Genomic DNA, 15,220 nt, shown 5'->3' with positions numbered 1-15,220 from the left:
ACCCCTAACCCAACACTGTAACCTTACATCCAAGAGCCAGGACGTGGCTACACAACTTGACAGGAATGGCATGTTAGAGCCAGCTGTGTGCTAGACCTGGTCAAGTGGTGATGGTGGCGGTGGTGATGAGGACAATGACAGCCTGGGGGAAGGGGAAGGGCCAGTAACATTTCTGATCATCTCTAAAAGACTCTGAGGTAAGAGGTGGAAATCTAAGGACATCAACTTCCTCTTATATTTAAATTTGAGGGTAAAACACTGGTCTTCCAGGGGCCCTAGCCAAGGAAAGTCAGATTTGCATCATTGGATTTCCTTCTCTACAAGGGGGAGGAGAAAAAAGGGAGCACTGGTTCTCTTTCTAGGAGAAGGTGGGGTGGAGTGAAAGAGGAGAAGGTGGAGAAAGGAGGGGAAAGGAGAGGGGGAGAGAAGAAGGAGGGAGGGGGAATGGAGCCCTTTTCTGGAGAAGGAGTTTGTTGGGGCCACTTCCCAGGTCAGCAGCATCTACCCTGAGGCCAGACCATAAAGGGTTTTCTGCAGGGGAGGATCAGTGTAGGGGAGGATGAGTGCAGGGGAGGATCAGTGCCTGCTCTGAGCACAGTGCTCTGTGGCTCTCTGCTACCAAGTTCACAGGTACTTGGTGAGTAGTGAAGGAAAGAAAGAAAGAAGAAAGAAAGGGAAAGAGGGAGGAAGGGAGGGAGGAAGGAACCTGCACCTTCCAGTCCCACCCAAACTCCCATGGGGTCGTTTCAGTGCTGGAACAACTTTCCTGAAAGCCCCTTGTCATGAAGAAAACACTGGACTAGGAGTCAGACCATCTCAATTTGAACTGAGCCTTTGTTACCTCAGGCTACAGAACCCGGAACCTGCTGCTTACTCTTTCTGGGCCTCAGTCCTCCTCATCCGTAAAATGGTACAAAAATACCTCTCTGCCTGCTGCCCAGGATATTTATGAGGATCTCAATAAGTGATCCATCTAAACGTACTTTATTATCATCATCAACCTACACCATAATCATGCTTCTAGATAATACATGCCAAAAGTGACAAATGACCTAATTTATGTATTCCCTTGTTCCTGACACTTCATGAAGATGGGGGCTTTTCTGGCAGTGTCCAAAATTGCAGTAGCCTCTCATGCCCACTCACCTCCTTGGGCATCCATGGATTTCCCCAGGTTGACTTCCCCACCCTAGCCAACTGGGGGGAACACACTTATTTCTTTAAATACACAGGAAATGGGAATTTTTCATAAGATAAAAGGGTTTGTTTTTTTATAATCAGATAGTTTGGAAAAATGATAAAATAACTCGTCATCTTACTGTCTGAATATAACCACTATTGCAAATGGAAGATTATATCGAAGCAGGGTCATGAACCCAGGCTTTGGAGTCAGACAGACCTGTGTTCTGCCACTCAGCAGCTACATGACCTTGGGGCACCTTACTAATTTCTCTCAGTCCCAGAGAGAGTATGAATGCTCCCTCCAGTGGGAGATGTGGGAGTTGGGGGGGGGGGCGTGGGAGGAGTAACTGGGGGTAACACATGTGTAAAGCCCTGCCCCACAACAAGTGCTCAGGCAGTGTTAGCTGCTGTTATTTTTCTAGTGATTATCCCTGCAGACTTTTAAAAATGCATACATAATACACATAAGAATACCTATGGTTTCAAAAATAGAAGTCATGACATTTTATAACCTGCTTTTGTTAATAGCATATCGTGATGTTTTTTCACGTGAGAAAAATTCACATCTGTGACATCTCTTAGTGCCTGCAGAAGGCATCCTAAGGGTGTTTGCTATTTCATTTAACCTGTTCCCTATCACTAAACACTTAGATTCTTCCCAATTTTGGGGGGCTGATTTGAACAATGTTACAGTTAATATTGTAAATATTAATATTGTAATTATTAATATTATTAATAATATTAATGTTATTAATATTGTTATTATTTCCTTAGGTTCTTTCCCAGATACTTTTCTAGACTGGCTAACATCCAAGTTCATAAACATTTTTGAGGTTTCATGGGCACTTCCAATTTTCCTCCAGAAAAATGCAACTTCCCGCACCTGGTTAGCCTTGGGTATTTGTTATTATTGTTTTTTTAACTCTTTGATAAGCAGACTTTTTACTGTAGGATTACCATCCCACACCACTCACCCAGCTATGCCTGTCCTGTGAGTCTCCTGCCTTGGCGGTCTGGGGGCCTGACATCAGACCACCTCAACGTGGCTCCATCCAGGGCCTGCACTCCCCTGATGACACCCTTTCAAGAACTGTCCTTAGCTGGACAGTAGTTCTTAGTCCCCACTGTGATCTCCTCCCTTACAGCTTATATCTTCTTTGTGCATATTGAGAGTTAAAGACATGACCACCTGGTTTGGTCGTTCCATATGCTGGCTTAGCAGAGATTTATTTACCTAATTATCCCAGTCCTTCGAGGATCCATAAAACAAACAGTACATTTACACCAAATACGCACCTCGGTAAAAAACCTTCAAACCAGCAGGAGGTTTCCGTCTTATGATAATCATGGTAATAATGTACATTTGTAGAGCAATTTGCAACTTGCAAACATAATGACATACACTATATGTGTAATACTCAAAACAATCCTGGGATTTTTATTATCATTAAAAATTATTATTTCTGGGGTACCTGGGTGGCTCAGTCGGTTAAGCATCCAACTTCAGCTCAGGTCATGATCTCACAGTTCACAGGTTCGAGCCCTGGGTCAGGCTCTGTGCTGACAGCTCAGAGCCTGGAGCCTGCTTCAGATTCTGTATCTCCCTCTCTCTCTGCCCCTCCCCCCACTTGCTCATGCTCTTTCTCTCTCTCTCTCTCTCAAAAATGAATAAAATTAAAATATTTATTATTATTTCTGTTTTACAAAGGGAGAAACTGCAACTCAGAAAATTGTACTGAGTTGCCCATGACTAAAGCTGGAGTCTGTTCTTCTGACTAAATCCTAGATTCTCATGCCGCTTTGTGAACATAAATTAACCATGTTATTGAGGGTGAATTGATCACTAGAGTTCTCCTACCGGGTATCCGATGGATGTGTGGGTAGAGGGGTGGTGGTTGGAAGAGAAGAGAAAGAGGGAAACAGAGAGAGGGAGAGGGAGAGAGAATTTTGCTTTGGGTTTCCTAAAATTCTAGCTTTACTGCCTATCTGATAATAATGTTTGGGGCCCCTGGGTGGCTCAGTCGGTTGAGCGTCCGACTTCGGCTCAGGTCAGGATCTCACAGTTTGTGAGTTCGAGCCCTGCGTTGGGCTCTGTGCTGACAGCTCAGACCCTGGAGCCTGCTTCGGATTCTGTGTCTCCCTCTCTCTCTGCCTCTCCCCCACTTGTGCTCTCTCTCTCTCTCTAAAATAAATAAAATGTAGAAAAAATCCCAAAATTTAATGATAATGTTTAAAGTTGAATACTCTGTCTCAGGGTCATTCTGCAGCCCAGAAGGCATTTTAGACTCAAACTCTTCAGCTTATGCTTTCAGATGCGGCACAGATAGTCTGATTATTTATAGTCTGGCATTTCCTAAATGAGGCAGTGTTTGGGGAGGAAGTCAGCCATCCTGACAAATGCTGAATGTTCAAAATTCAGCTGAATAATCAGTGAATCTAAAGTTTCACATTAGAAGGTATGAAGGTGGAAGGCTGGTTTTTATTCTCCTCTGAAAGGTAAGTCCCAGGCTGTAGCCACTCAGACTTGCTCCGCCCTTCCCTCGGGGCGCGGATCTGGCCTCTCTGGAAAGGAACTGGCTTTCCACAGGGAAGCCATCTGTAGCTCCTCCACGGAGGCCACCCTGAAGCCAGATCAGTGTCCCTCTTAATGGCCCTCAAACCCACCGTCTGCATGCAAACGGACTACAGGCCCTTCGTTTCACACAGGATCATAGAACTCAAAGTGGGAACGGACCTCAAAGGTCATCTAGTGCCGGAGTCTTTTCTTCTGACATCCCTGGCGGGTAGTGGGACTGCCTCCCCTTGACCTTCCAGAACAACATTGTCCCAGAGGCTCAGAAGTTCCTTCCTCGCACACAAGAGCTCCCTCCCTTTGGTCCCGGTTCTGCCCACCACCACCTTCCTCTCGGCTTCAATCCCCAAAGAGGGCGGTGGCTGCCCCACATCCCTCAGACGGCCTCCCTTCCATACCAAGAGCCCAGGCCCTGCCCAGGGTGGGTTTTCCCACCTGGAGGACGAAAGGAGATCGTGCATGGACAGTGCTCACCATGGTGCCTGCACATAGTATGTGCTCAGTAAACCTGGCTGTCTTTATTATCTATCCTCATTTCTCCAAGCAGACTTTTAGCGTGTCCACATTTCTCATGGTCTTTCATCTGGACATCCTGACGCAACACTCCAGATACATGCTAACACCAGATAGAACACAGTTATGATCTCCGTGTCCGAATACATTTAATGTTCCACCCCCACACACATAGTTAAATAAATATGCTGTGTCTGCAAGCAAGCAGTAAACTGGAAGGTTAACTAGTCCATGGCTGCAGAGGGGCCCAGCAGCACATTACTGGAACCCTCTGTGGGTTGATATGGGCCCATGTACCACTGTGGGTATAGGTGTCCAACTAGTTAGTTGTTCAAGTCACTTAACTATTATCATCCAACCCAAATGTCTTCAACTTCTTTTTCATGTTGTCTACAAAGACATTATGAGAGACTCTGCCAATATAAGACATATACAAAATAGAAAATCAAAATTTTATATTAAAAGATAACTATAAGTAGAGCTCTCGTGTTTTCTTTCCTTGCTAAATGGACGGTAGTGTTGTCAGGAGTCCCTGTCCCTACAGTAGTCTCCTTTTGCTGAATGCTGGGCCATTTGTTTGTAATATAGTCACTCTGTTTATAATATAACCACCATGTGGCACTTAAGAAATACTTTATTTTATTGTTATCTGTGCACATGTTTGTCTCCTCTATTAAAAGGAGAGCTCTTTGGAGACAGAGACTGCGATACGTTCATCACTGATGTCATCCAAGCACACGGCTCTAAGCATAATAGATCCTCAGTAATTACTGGTCAAGTGGACCATGAATGTATGCATGCACACCCAAAAAATGAATGAATGAATGATTTTTCTCAATAAATTATTGTCGGGCATTATAAAGTAAATGAGTTTATTTTGGCATGACTCATTCCTGGTGAACCCATGCTAGGTGCCAGAGACCATCTGTTTAATAATCCATTCTAAATTTTTGTCAGGAATTTGGCATTGTGAAATCTGCTTTCTTGAAGAGTGAGACACCTAACCTGCTTCCAATCTCCTCAGCGGTTCTTCAGGACTTTGCCAATAGTCCCAAGAGTGTCTCTGTAGCCACGTGCCCAAGTTTACCAGGCACCGGGAAGGACATGGTCTGGACAAGGAGACCTGAGCCCATTCAACACTTGTGTACTAACACAATGGCTGGTCTGAAACAAGGTGGATCAGTTCAGCTGAGCGGAGTCTGCAAAATCTCCAAATTTTTTTTAAACTGCACACTCCCATCAATAAAAATATTTTTGAGCATATACCTTCAATATATGCATTATTTATCTATAAATCATATACAAGTAATACTGTGAACATATTATGTACATTATAAAGCATATGATGAAATAGAAAATCTTAAAAAGATGAGATATCGTCTTGCTACCTCTTCTTGCACACCGCTGGGGTACATGGATCCCACTTTGGAGACCACAGGACCAAAGCTTACCATAAGGGTAATGAGCCAATTCCCCTACAGGGAACCACCATGGGCTTGTATCTTTAGCTCCCCAGACACCTCCCAAATGTGTGCCACTGGTCACACATTTATCAGAAGCACAGAGAAAGAGCATGGGAGGACAGGGCCATCTGGGTGTGAGCCCCTTTCTGCCATAGAATGTGATTGGGGATCCCCCTCCCACGGGCACCCAATCCTGGGCAAGTTGCTGAGCACCGCAGAGCTTCCATTGCTCATATAAAACAGGAAAGCTGATACCTATATCTCAGGCCGTTATGAGGATTTCATGAGGTGATATGTGTAATGAGTGTAATGAGGCACAGAACTGGTGCCCAACCAACGTCCATCTCCTCTCCCGTAGGGTGCCTTCTCTTTTACTTAGAAGATGGTGACTACATGAAATAACGCCACTTGGATCTCAAGAGCCTCCATATTGATGCATGGAAGTATTTTTCTTCTAGCAGGTAGTTGAAGATATAATTACTTAGAAACGCTGGAAGGGACAATCTAGGGAGAGAGAATGGTTGGTATAGATAAGAAAGGGAGTGGGCGTTAATGAGCAAGATGAGAAAAAAAGCATCCAACTTAGGGAAGAAGCAGACATATTAACTCAACTTTTCCGCCCTCCACTTTTTCCTACAGTGAAGCGATCTTTATATTTGAGATATTTTTAAATGTAGTTTTATTTATATTTAAAATGTATCATGCAATATTTAAGACATGCAGAAAAGGACAAAGAAAAATACAATACACAGCTATGTAGCTAGCACTCAGCTCAAGAAATAAAACATTGCAAACTGTTAAATCTGCCTTCTGCACCTCCCTCCCCACCCAATTATATTGTGTACTTATCACTCCACACCCTTCTATACACCTTTATAACATATGTATATAATGTATCCCTAAGCAGAATAAAGTATCATTTTGAGTATTTTTTATTAAATTATTTTAATGTTTATTTATTTTTGAGAAAGAGAGACAGAGCATGAGTGGGGGAGGGACAGAGAGAGAGGGAGACATAGAATCTGAAGCAGGACCCAGGCTCTGAGCTGTCAACACAGAGCCCAACACGGCACTCGAACTCACAAACCTCAAGATCATGACTTGAGCTGAAGTCAGACACTTAACTGACTGAGCCACCCAGAAAGCTCTCATTTTGAGTATTTTTAAACTTAAAAACTATGTCATGTTATTACATAACTACTATCACTTTGGTTCATTAACTCATCCATGCAACATATATTTATAAAGCACATACAATGCTTTCTGTGCAGGGATTAATTGTAATATAAAAGAAAATCCCCTCACTTCCCAGTCCTCGAAAGATGTCAGCACAAACTAAATGAAAAATGATTCCTTTGCAGAATTGTTTTCAGACTTGCAAATTCTTACTGCTTTCATTTCACTATTTCCACAGAAAACTCACTGAGCTGTTAGGAGGCACAGCAATGACAGATACTGTGATTCCAGAGTGGGGCATAGTCACGAATGCCTGAGTTCTCCCCAGAGACCGCGGATGGAATGTGTTGGAAAGGCGGGAAGTTCAACACCACCTTCATAGGTCTTATTTTCTAGACAGCGTTCAGAACAGAGCCCTTGAGTCCCATCCAAGGGAGTTTAGTTATGGAGGCATCCGCGTAGGAGTTCATGCTAAAGAGACTGCAAGCCTTCACGTTTCTGTCCACACACAGCCGCTGGCGGGGAAGGCTGGCTTCAGACCGCTCCATCTGGCTCCAGGGCCTGCCTTCCCCACACAGGCTGTCTACTCAAGGGTGAGGGCTTCTTGCTGCCCACTGGTTATGGTGGGTGCAGCAAGAAAGTGAGGCAAATTTCACAAATTACAGACAGAGTAACCCAATGTGACATTTCAGCCATTCCAATTTCCTGTCACACAGGCTTCTGGCTAAAAAGATTTTCCAGTTCACGGTGTTCTTGTCCTTTGGATTAGGTAAATAAAAACACTTCTATGAATATGAATGATCAATACTCCATTATTCTTTCATTGCAGCTGCTGGTAAGTTGTGGAGCTTCCTCAGCCTCTGCCCTTCCCCTAGAATTAGCCTCTGGGTCACGCCTTCCCGTTGATCACGTTCATGGCAGTGATGCTCATTGATCGAGCCTCCATTCTGGGTGGGAGAACCACCCTTCAGCACCCACTGTACATGGGTCAGAGTGATTTTTACCGGTTAAAATGCACTGTTTCATTAGGTCTTTAGATGGATGCATCTTGGTAGAGCAAACGTGTCCCAGTCAGGTGAGCAGTGGTGTTAGTACTGATTCTGTCCCAAGCACAATGTGGCCGTGGTACCTCTTTCATACCTGGAAATAGCCATGCGATGCCCAAAAGGGCCCTCTCTGGATGCAGCCCCTATGCCCAGTGTCACGGTGTGGCAGCTGCCCTGAGAACCAGCTCCTGTCGGCCGAGGCAAGCTTCCCAGAGAGCCACTAGGCACACGCTCAGCACTAGAGAACAACCCCACCTTTACAGGTGGAGATTTTGGACAGGGCAATGGGATCTCACGTCCACCTCACCCCTTATCCTATCCACTAGTGAGTATACACAGGAGATCACCAGCTCATCCCTCGAAGTCCCAATCCAAAGAAACCTGCCAACTTGAGAACTGCGTGCTGATGAGGGCATCCAATCCTAGAGATAGGAAAGGTCATTTCAGGGCCTCTCAGGGCCCCTGATATGTCCCTTGGTAGATTCTTTATCCTCCCTTTCCTGCCTGTGAGATTGTCCTAGTTTTCCAGGCAGGTTTCTCTGGCCCATCTCACCATCTGTGACCCTGCTGGGGCCCAGGGTTGGAGCCCCACCCTGGAGTCTGAACCATTCACTCTTGTCAGAGCCTCGGAGCAAGCCCTTTCCTCCCCAGCTCTCCCTGCTCACTAGTGCTGGACAGGGCTCCACCGAGGAACCCACCCGCCCACTGGCTTATCTTCCCGCTGCCTGGAGCTGGCCTTTCCAGGTCCCGAAGTGCCCGGTGCTGGGCTGAGTATCTCCCCAGGCACACCCTCCCCAGGGCGGCTGCGTACTCACTGCTCCACCGGCACCCGAGCCCACCCCTTTCTTAATAATGAGCAATGGCTTTGTTTGTTTGTTTGTTTTTGTCATTATACTAATAAATCATTTCACTGGAAACAGAAGATACCAAGCAAAAAGAAAACTGAAAATTACCCGTAAATCCCTCCCATGTGATAAACATTATTTATATTTTGATACATTTGCTTACAGTCTTTTTTCGTGGCATATGAATAAAACATATTTTTTTCAAAATTGGATTTACACCATGTATAATAGTGTGTATTCTGTCATTTTTATCAAGCCTCACTACAACAGTAAACACATCCCTCTTATTCTCGTTTCTGTATCTCAGGCATGCCGTTCTTCTCATATCGTTCCGTCCTCTCTACCACCTAAACCTTCCCCCCACCCTCAATTCCCTGTCCTGATAGCCTTGCTTAATAATCTCAGTCTGTACTAATTTTGTTCCTGTCAATATGTTCAGCCTTCGTTATACAGATTGCATAATTCGGTGCTTGATATATTGTCTTGTCTTTTCTAATAACTTGGAGAATTGGTCTTATGTCCCTAGAATTAATGGAAGCCCCTAAAGGTCAGCAACCATGTCTCACACGGTACTTGCTGATTTCCAGATCATTTCTTATTTTGCAGAGTCCATGACCTCCCCCCGCCCCCACAGCCCTCCACCCCCACACCCCCACCTTTTGGTGTTGGTGTTTCTATGCAAAAGTGGAAATTCTCAGAACTGCCAGAAGCTGGAATAAAGACCAAGCTCATGGTGCACTTTTGTCAAGTGCTTCCTAGAAAAGCATGAGTCTAGAAAAGCATGAGTCTCACATCTTGTAACTTCATAATTCAACCCTTCCCTTGGCTAGCGTAGACATAAGTGCGGTTCCCTAAAGAGCATTGATGGAAGGCCAGAACCGCCCTGGACCCGGGCTGGACTTGTATCACGGCTGAGCCACCCTGGAGCCGAAGGATTCGAGCATCAATAAAAGAAGTAATAAGAGGCAAACTCTCCTCACACCCTTCACAACTTAAAAATAAATAAAATTAAAAGGTCTTTAAAAAAAAATGTAGGTTAGAAAGGATTGCAAATTCATGACAGTTATTTTCTAGCATTAAAGTGGCATTTTTCTGGCCCCATTTTACAAAGGCGATTCCCTCTGCTCCCAAATATAAATGCACACACACACACACTCACACACACGCATACACATGCACTCACACACACATACACACAAACCCCCCCCCCCACACACACACCAGCTGGAGTAAGAAAGAGTGGCTTCCTATTATTATTAATAGCTTAGTGAGATCATTCACAAATCCAGTTCAGTCCCAAGGTCCCAGAAACTGAAAAGGACACTTTCTCCCTTGCTTGCTAGGGACATTCCAATCCCAGCCCCTGGCCATCCATTTGGAGTTACCAGTCCTCTGTCACCTCCTGTTTAATGCTTCACTGCGTATCAAAGGCTGTGGTGCTGGAGGAGGAAGAGGGGACAGGAAGTCTGGATGCCTCTCCCTCTCCCTCTTCCTTCCAGAGCCCCCACCATCCCCCCCCCCCCCCCCGGGCAAACTGCTCCCCAGCCCTGACCCTGCACTTGCTTAGCTGTGTGACTTTGACAAGTCACTTTACCTCTCTGGGCCACTTTTCCTCATTTGCACATGCACTGTGGCCTCCTTTTAGCTCACGGTCCAACATTCTGTGAAATACCTTCTTAACCTTCACCATCTCCATATTCCAAATTTGAAAGTTCCAATCTAAGGTGTGCGATGGGGGTGGGGGATGGCAGGTTCCATCTGTGTGGCCATCAGCCTCTATTTCCTGCCTGACCTCCCTTCTCTTAAACAGCCCTGGCGTCACCTCTTCCATGAAGCCTGTCTTTCCTTGTAATTCTCATCAGCATCAGCATCATCAACACCACCAGATAAATGAGTCTTCTTCTCTGTGCTCCAAGTACATTTTGTCTATTCCTCTGTGGTGAGTCTGATACAGAGGGCGCTTGTGTCCTTGAAACAGTAGCACAGTATGCCCTTGGGTGCCACCATTAATTGGATTATTCCTGCTCACACTGCAGTGACAGAGCCGGGGAGAGGGCACTTGTAACAAAAATAGGCATTGTTTCTCCTGCACGCTTCACAGTCCTTTACATCTTTGCTGGGGGAGTTACTTTTCATTTCCCTGAAGTTGTTCCACAGAAGGTTGGAGAAGACCATGCATAAGAGCATCAGTGGACACTATAAAATCAGTGCGGGGGAGGGAAGGTGCTGGCAGGCTGCTAATCCCCTGGGGAACCCTGAAGACAGCAGGCAAGGACAGCCTCCAGCAGAAGCCCCATCGGCTTGGCTACCTGCCGAGACCCACAGGGACACTACTTCCCTTCTCTGGTCCAAGGGCAGAGCCTCCACTCACCCCGACTCCGCCTGCCCTCCCCAGAATGCCCCCTGGCAACCACTGGACCATCTGGGTCCCAGTGACCTCAAAGCTGGGGCGACTCAGTGTTTAAAATAAAATAGAATAAATTATATTCTGACCCAAATTTAGAACAGTTAGTGAGGGGTTGTGGTGGGGAGCGAGCCCTGCTCACTGCATAGCTTGCCACTGTCTTGCTGATGTCACCTCCGAACCTTCCTTCACTTTCTATGGAAACCACCGTTTACACATCAGGGGCATTTGAGGAAGCACCTTCCTGGATCTGTGAGTCGGTTTTCAGAAGCTTCCTCCACAAGGCTTCAAGGGAAAACCTCAACTGTCTCATTTCCTAGAAAAATAAATCTGAGGTTTCTTCTTGTGGCTTTGTGATCTTAGCCAATGTTTCTGAGGGGCTACAGATACATCACCTAATCCTCATTACAACCTCATGAGTGAAGCCAGCACTACCCCCATTGGGCAGATGCAGAAACTGAGGCTCAGAGAGGCTAAGTGTTACTTGCTCGAGGTTTCACTGCAGTGACTAGAGCTGGATTTGAACCCTGGCATTTGACTCTGGAGTCCCAATCTTCACCATGAAGCTCTACTTTCTCCTTGTCCACCCCATTCTACAAGATCTGCCACTTCCAGTTCCCTAGGATAAAGAGTCTTCCAAAATTCAGATTCTCTTTTTGGATTCTCAGTTCAATGTGCCCTGGAGGACCTGATCATTTAAAAGACTGCCGTTGGGGCGCCTGGGTGGCTCAGTTGGTTGAGCAACCGACTTCAGCTCAGGTCATGATCTCACGGTTTGTGAGTTCGAGCCCCGTGTCGGGCTCTGTGTGGACAGCTCAGAGCCTGGAGCCTGCTTCGGATTCTGTGTCTCCCTCTCTCTCTGCCCCTCCCCCACTCATGCTCTGTCTCTCTCTCTCTCTCTGTGAAAAATAAATAAACATTAAAAAAAATTAAAAAAAATAAAAAATAAAAAAAAAATAAAAGACTGCCGTTGCCTAAGTGGTTTTTTACAAGAAAAATCTGATGTGGCAAATTATTTTGCTTTTATAAGTGAGGTTTCCCTCTCTTTGTCTAGAGATTCCCCAGGCGATATAAATGAAAGTATCTAGTGCATTTTGCCTGGCACACCCTGAGTACTAAATATTTGTTGATTCTAATTTTGTGCCTCTACGAATCCAACCGAAAACATCCACTCAGCCATTGCCCAACTCATCTCCAGTCATGTGCCTGTCAAGCTGGGACAGCCCAATATATGCCCCCGTGCCAGGCATCTAAAGACCCCTCTCTTTTTCTTCAAAATACACAAACTTCTACAAAGTACATAGGTTACCAGATAAGCATGCAGTTCCTCCCTGGGGTCATCTGCTCCTGATGACGCTTATTAAAATAGGAAACTATTTTAAAGCAAAATCAACAATCAGAAGTATTCTCCATTCTGTATGGCTGCTTTCCACAGATAATAAAACCCCATCGGGGCGCCTGGGTGGCGCAGTCGGTTAAGCGTCCGACTTCAGCCAGGTCACGATCTCGCGGTCCGTGAGTTCGAGCCCCGCGTCGGGCTCTGGGCTGATGGCTCGGAGCCTGGAGCCTGTTTCCGATTCTGTGTCTCCCTCTCTCTCTGCCCCTCCCCCGTTCATGCTCTGTCTCTCTCTGTCCCAAAAATAAATAAAAAACGTTGAAAAAAAAATTTAAAAAACAAAAAAAAACAACCCATCAACTGGCTCCAAAGAAAAAGTGACCTACATAACAATGACAACACAAATAACAATCCTCCACTGAAATGCTCAAAAGCTGGGATTGTGGTAAAGCCAAGATTCCCAGGGAGTCTCAGGACCCGGTGTCTTGACTGTAAACTTGGAGCAGATAAAGGAAGGCCTCTCTGAGATCAGAACTTCCAGGGATAGGACAGAAATCCCAAATGGCAGGTGCAAGGCAGTTGTAGTCAGAACTGAACAAGACAATGCAAACAGTATCCGGTGTCCAAGGAAAAACACAGAAAACCAGTGTGTGTCCGTTCTGCTTGAGAAGATCTCAGAAGAATAATTTTGTAGATGAATCAGACAAGAATAAGGTTGCAAACGACTCCATCATGTCAAATAACCAAGGCAAGGCCTGTGTCTAAAGTACTCTCATAACACCTGAAGAGTAATTCAGCTCATCGATGTGGCTGTGCTTACATACTTGTTTTTCTTCACCAAATGGATCAATCCTTTTGGTCACATTCCTCATCAGTGGATGGAGAAGCTCAGTAGTGGTGCCCAGAGTGTCCCAGAAAGGGTCTCCCAAGAAAATAAAGTTGCATCAAAAGCTGCTGAAGGAAATTGTAGGTACAAAACAGGGATCTGAGAGGCAGGACACCCAGGTTCTGGCTTGGAACCTGACATTGACTCTCTTTGAAACTCTGGACAAGTCATTTGGATCTCCATCATCCCTCTGGACCTCCATTTTCCCATCTATAAAAAAATCCAAACAGCTCTCATCTGAAAAGTGTGGGAGGCTGTGGGAACCCATCAGTTCCCCCTGATAACAGTCAAGCCCAGAGTTTCTTATAACATTTAACATATACTTAGCACACAACCTGGCAATCCCACAGCTCGGTATACAACCAAGATAAATGAAATCTATGTTCGCACAAAAACCTGTATGCAAATATTTATAACAGCTTTATTTATAAATGCCCCAAACTGTAATCAACTCAAATATCCTTGGTGGGTGAGTGAATTAACACTGGCACATCCATACAGTGGGATCACCACTCAGGAACGAACCATTGATACAACAACATGAATGGATTTCTTTTCTTTTAAATTTCTTAATGTTTATTTATTTATGTAGAGAGGGAAAGAGAGAACATGAGCAGAGGAGAGGCAGAGGGAGAGGGAGAGGGAGAGTCCCAAGCAGGCTCCATGCTGTCAGCACAGAACCTGACCTGGGGCTCGAATCATAAACTGTGAGATCATGACCTGAAATCATGATCATGATCATGAGATCATGAGCCAAAATCAAGAGTAGCACACTTAACCGACTGAGCCACCCAGGTGCCCCAACAATATGAATGGCTTTCAAATGCATTATGCTAAACAGAAGCCAGAAACAAAGGCTACATACTGCACGATCCATTAAATGATATTCTGGAAAAGGCAAAACTATAAGGATGGAGAACAGAACTGTAGTTGCAGGGAGGGGGTGGGGGAGAACTTGACTACAAAAGGGCAGCACAAGAGAATTTGGGAGGAGGGTGATAGGACCGTTTTGTATCTTGATTGTGGCAGTACATGATTCTAGGCATTCATCACGATGCACAGGACGGAACAAAATAAGGAGTGAACTTCACTGTAATTAAATTCAAAAAATAAATAATTAAAAATCATTTTAAAACTCAAGCCCAGATCCTCCAAGTCTGAAAAGAGAGAAAAACTCCCCAGTGAAGAGACAGAGAGATGGAAAAAGAGAAGTGACCCCAATGTCAACTCCAGTTTCCCAGGAGCCACCTACGCTCTTCCCATTGGCTTTACTGGGCACTGTTGCCCATATACCAACCATGCCCTTGTTTCAATGCTTCAGCCCATCAGACACCAGACCAGAGCATGTCATGTAATTTGTCTAAAGACTCAGGGCCAAGAAAGGGTAAATAAACCCAGAGAGTAATGCCCAACTCACTGGCTACCTGCCTGGTTCCTGTTCCACGTCACTGAGCCAGAGGCCACTTCTACTACTACCAGGCTGGCCAAAGACCTGTAGACTCAAGAAAGCAAAACCAAGAGGAGCGACATTGGTACAAAGGCCCAGTTTCCCAGCCCAATCTCTTGAATGAGCACATTCTTCTTGACTGATTGACATCGGAAATGCCCACCTCCTTCAAGGGAGACTCCTCCACCAGGGCTGCCGGAGAAAATATGAGATGCCCAATAAAGTTGAATTTCAGATAAACAAAGAAGACTGTTCTGATAGAAGTACAGTGCAATATTTGTGTGTTATTTTGATTTATTCAATCTGACAATCCTGTCCTCCATCCACTGGGGTGTGGCCTCACCTACCAC

General features: G+C 45.3%; 1 protein-coding gene across 19 annotated transcripts in view; it reads right to left on the bottom strand.

Moving 5' to 3' along the window:
- Nucleotides 1-15,220, bottom strand: part of ANK1 (ankyrin 1) — a 219,338-nt gene that overhangs the window by 146,056 nt on the left and 58,062 nt on the right. The gene's annotated exons all lie outside the window — the stretch shown is intronic.

The sequence above is a fragment of the Panthera pardus genome, unplaced genomic scaffold (genome assembly GCF_024362965.1).
Source record: "Panthera pardus isolate Hobbes unplaced genomic scaffold, ASM2436296v1 HiC_scaffold_13, whole genome shotgun sequence".
In the NCBI taxonomy this organism is placed as follows: Eukaryota; Metazoa; Chordata; class Mammalia; order Carnivora; family Felidae; genus Panthera; species Panthera pardus.
Note: the sequence above shows the minus strand (reverse complement) of the source record. Positions and strands in the feature narration are given on the sequence as shown.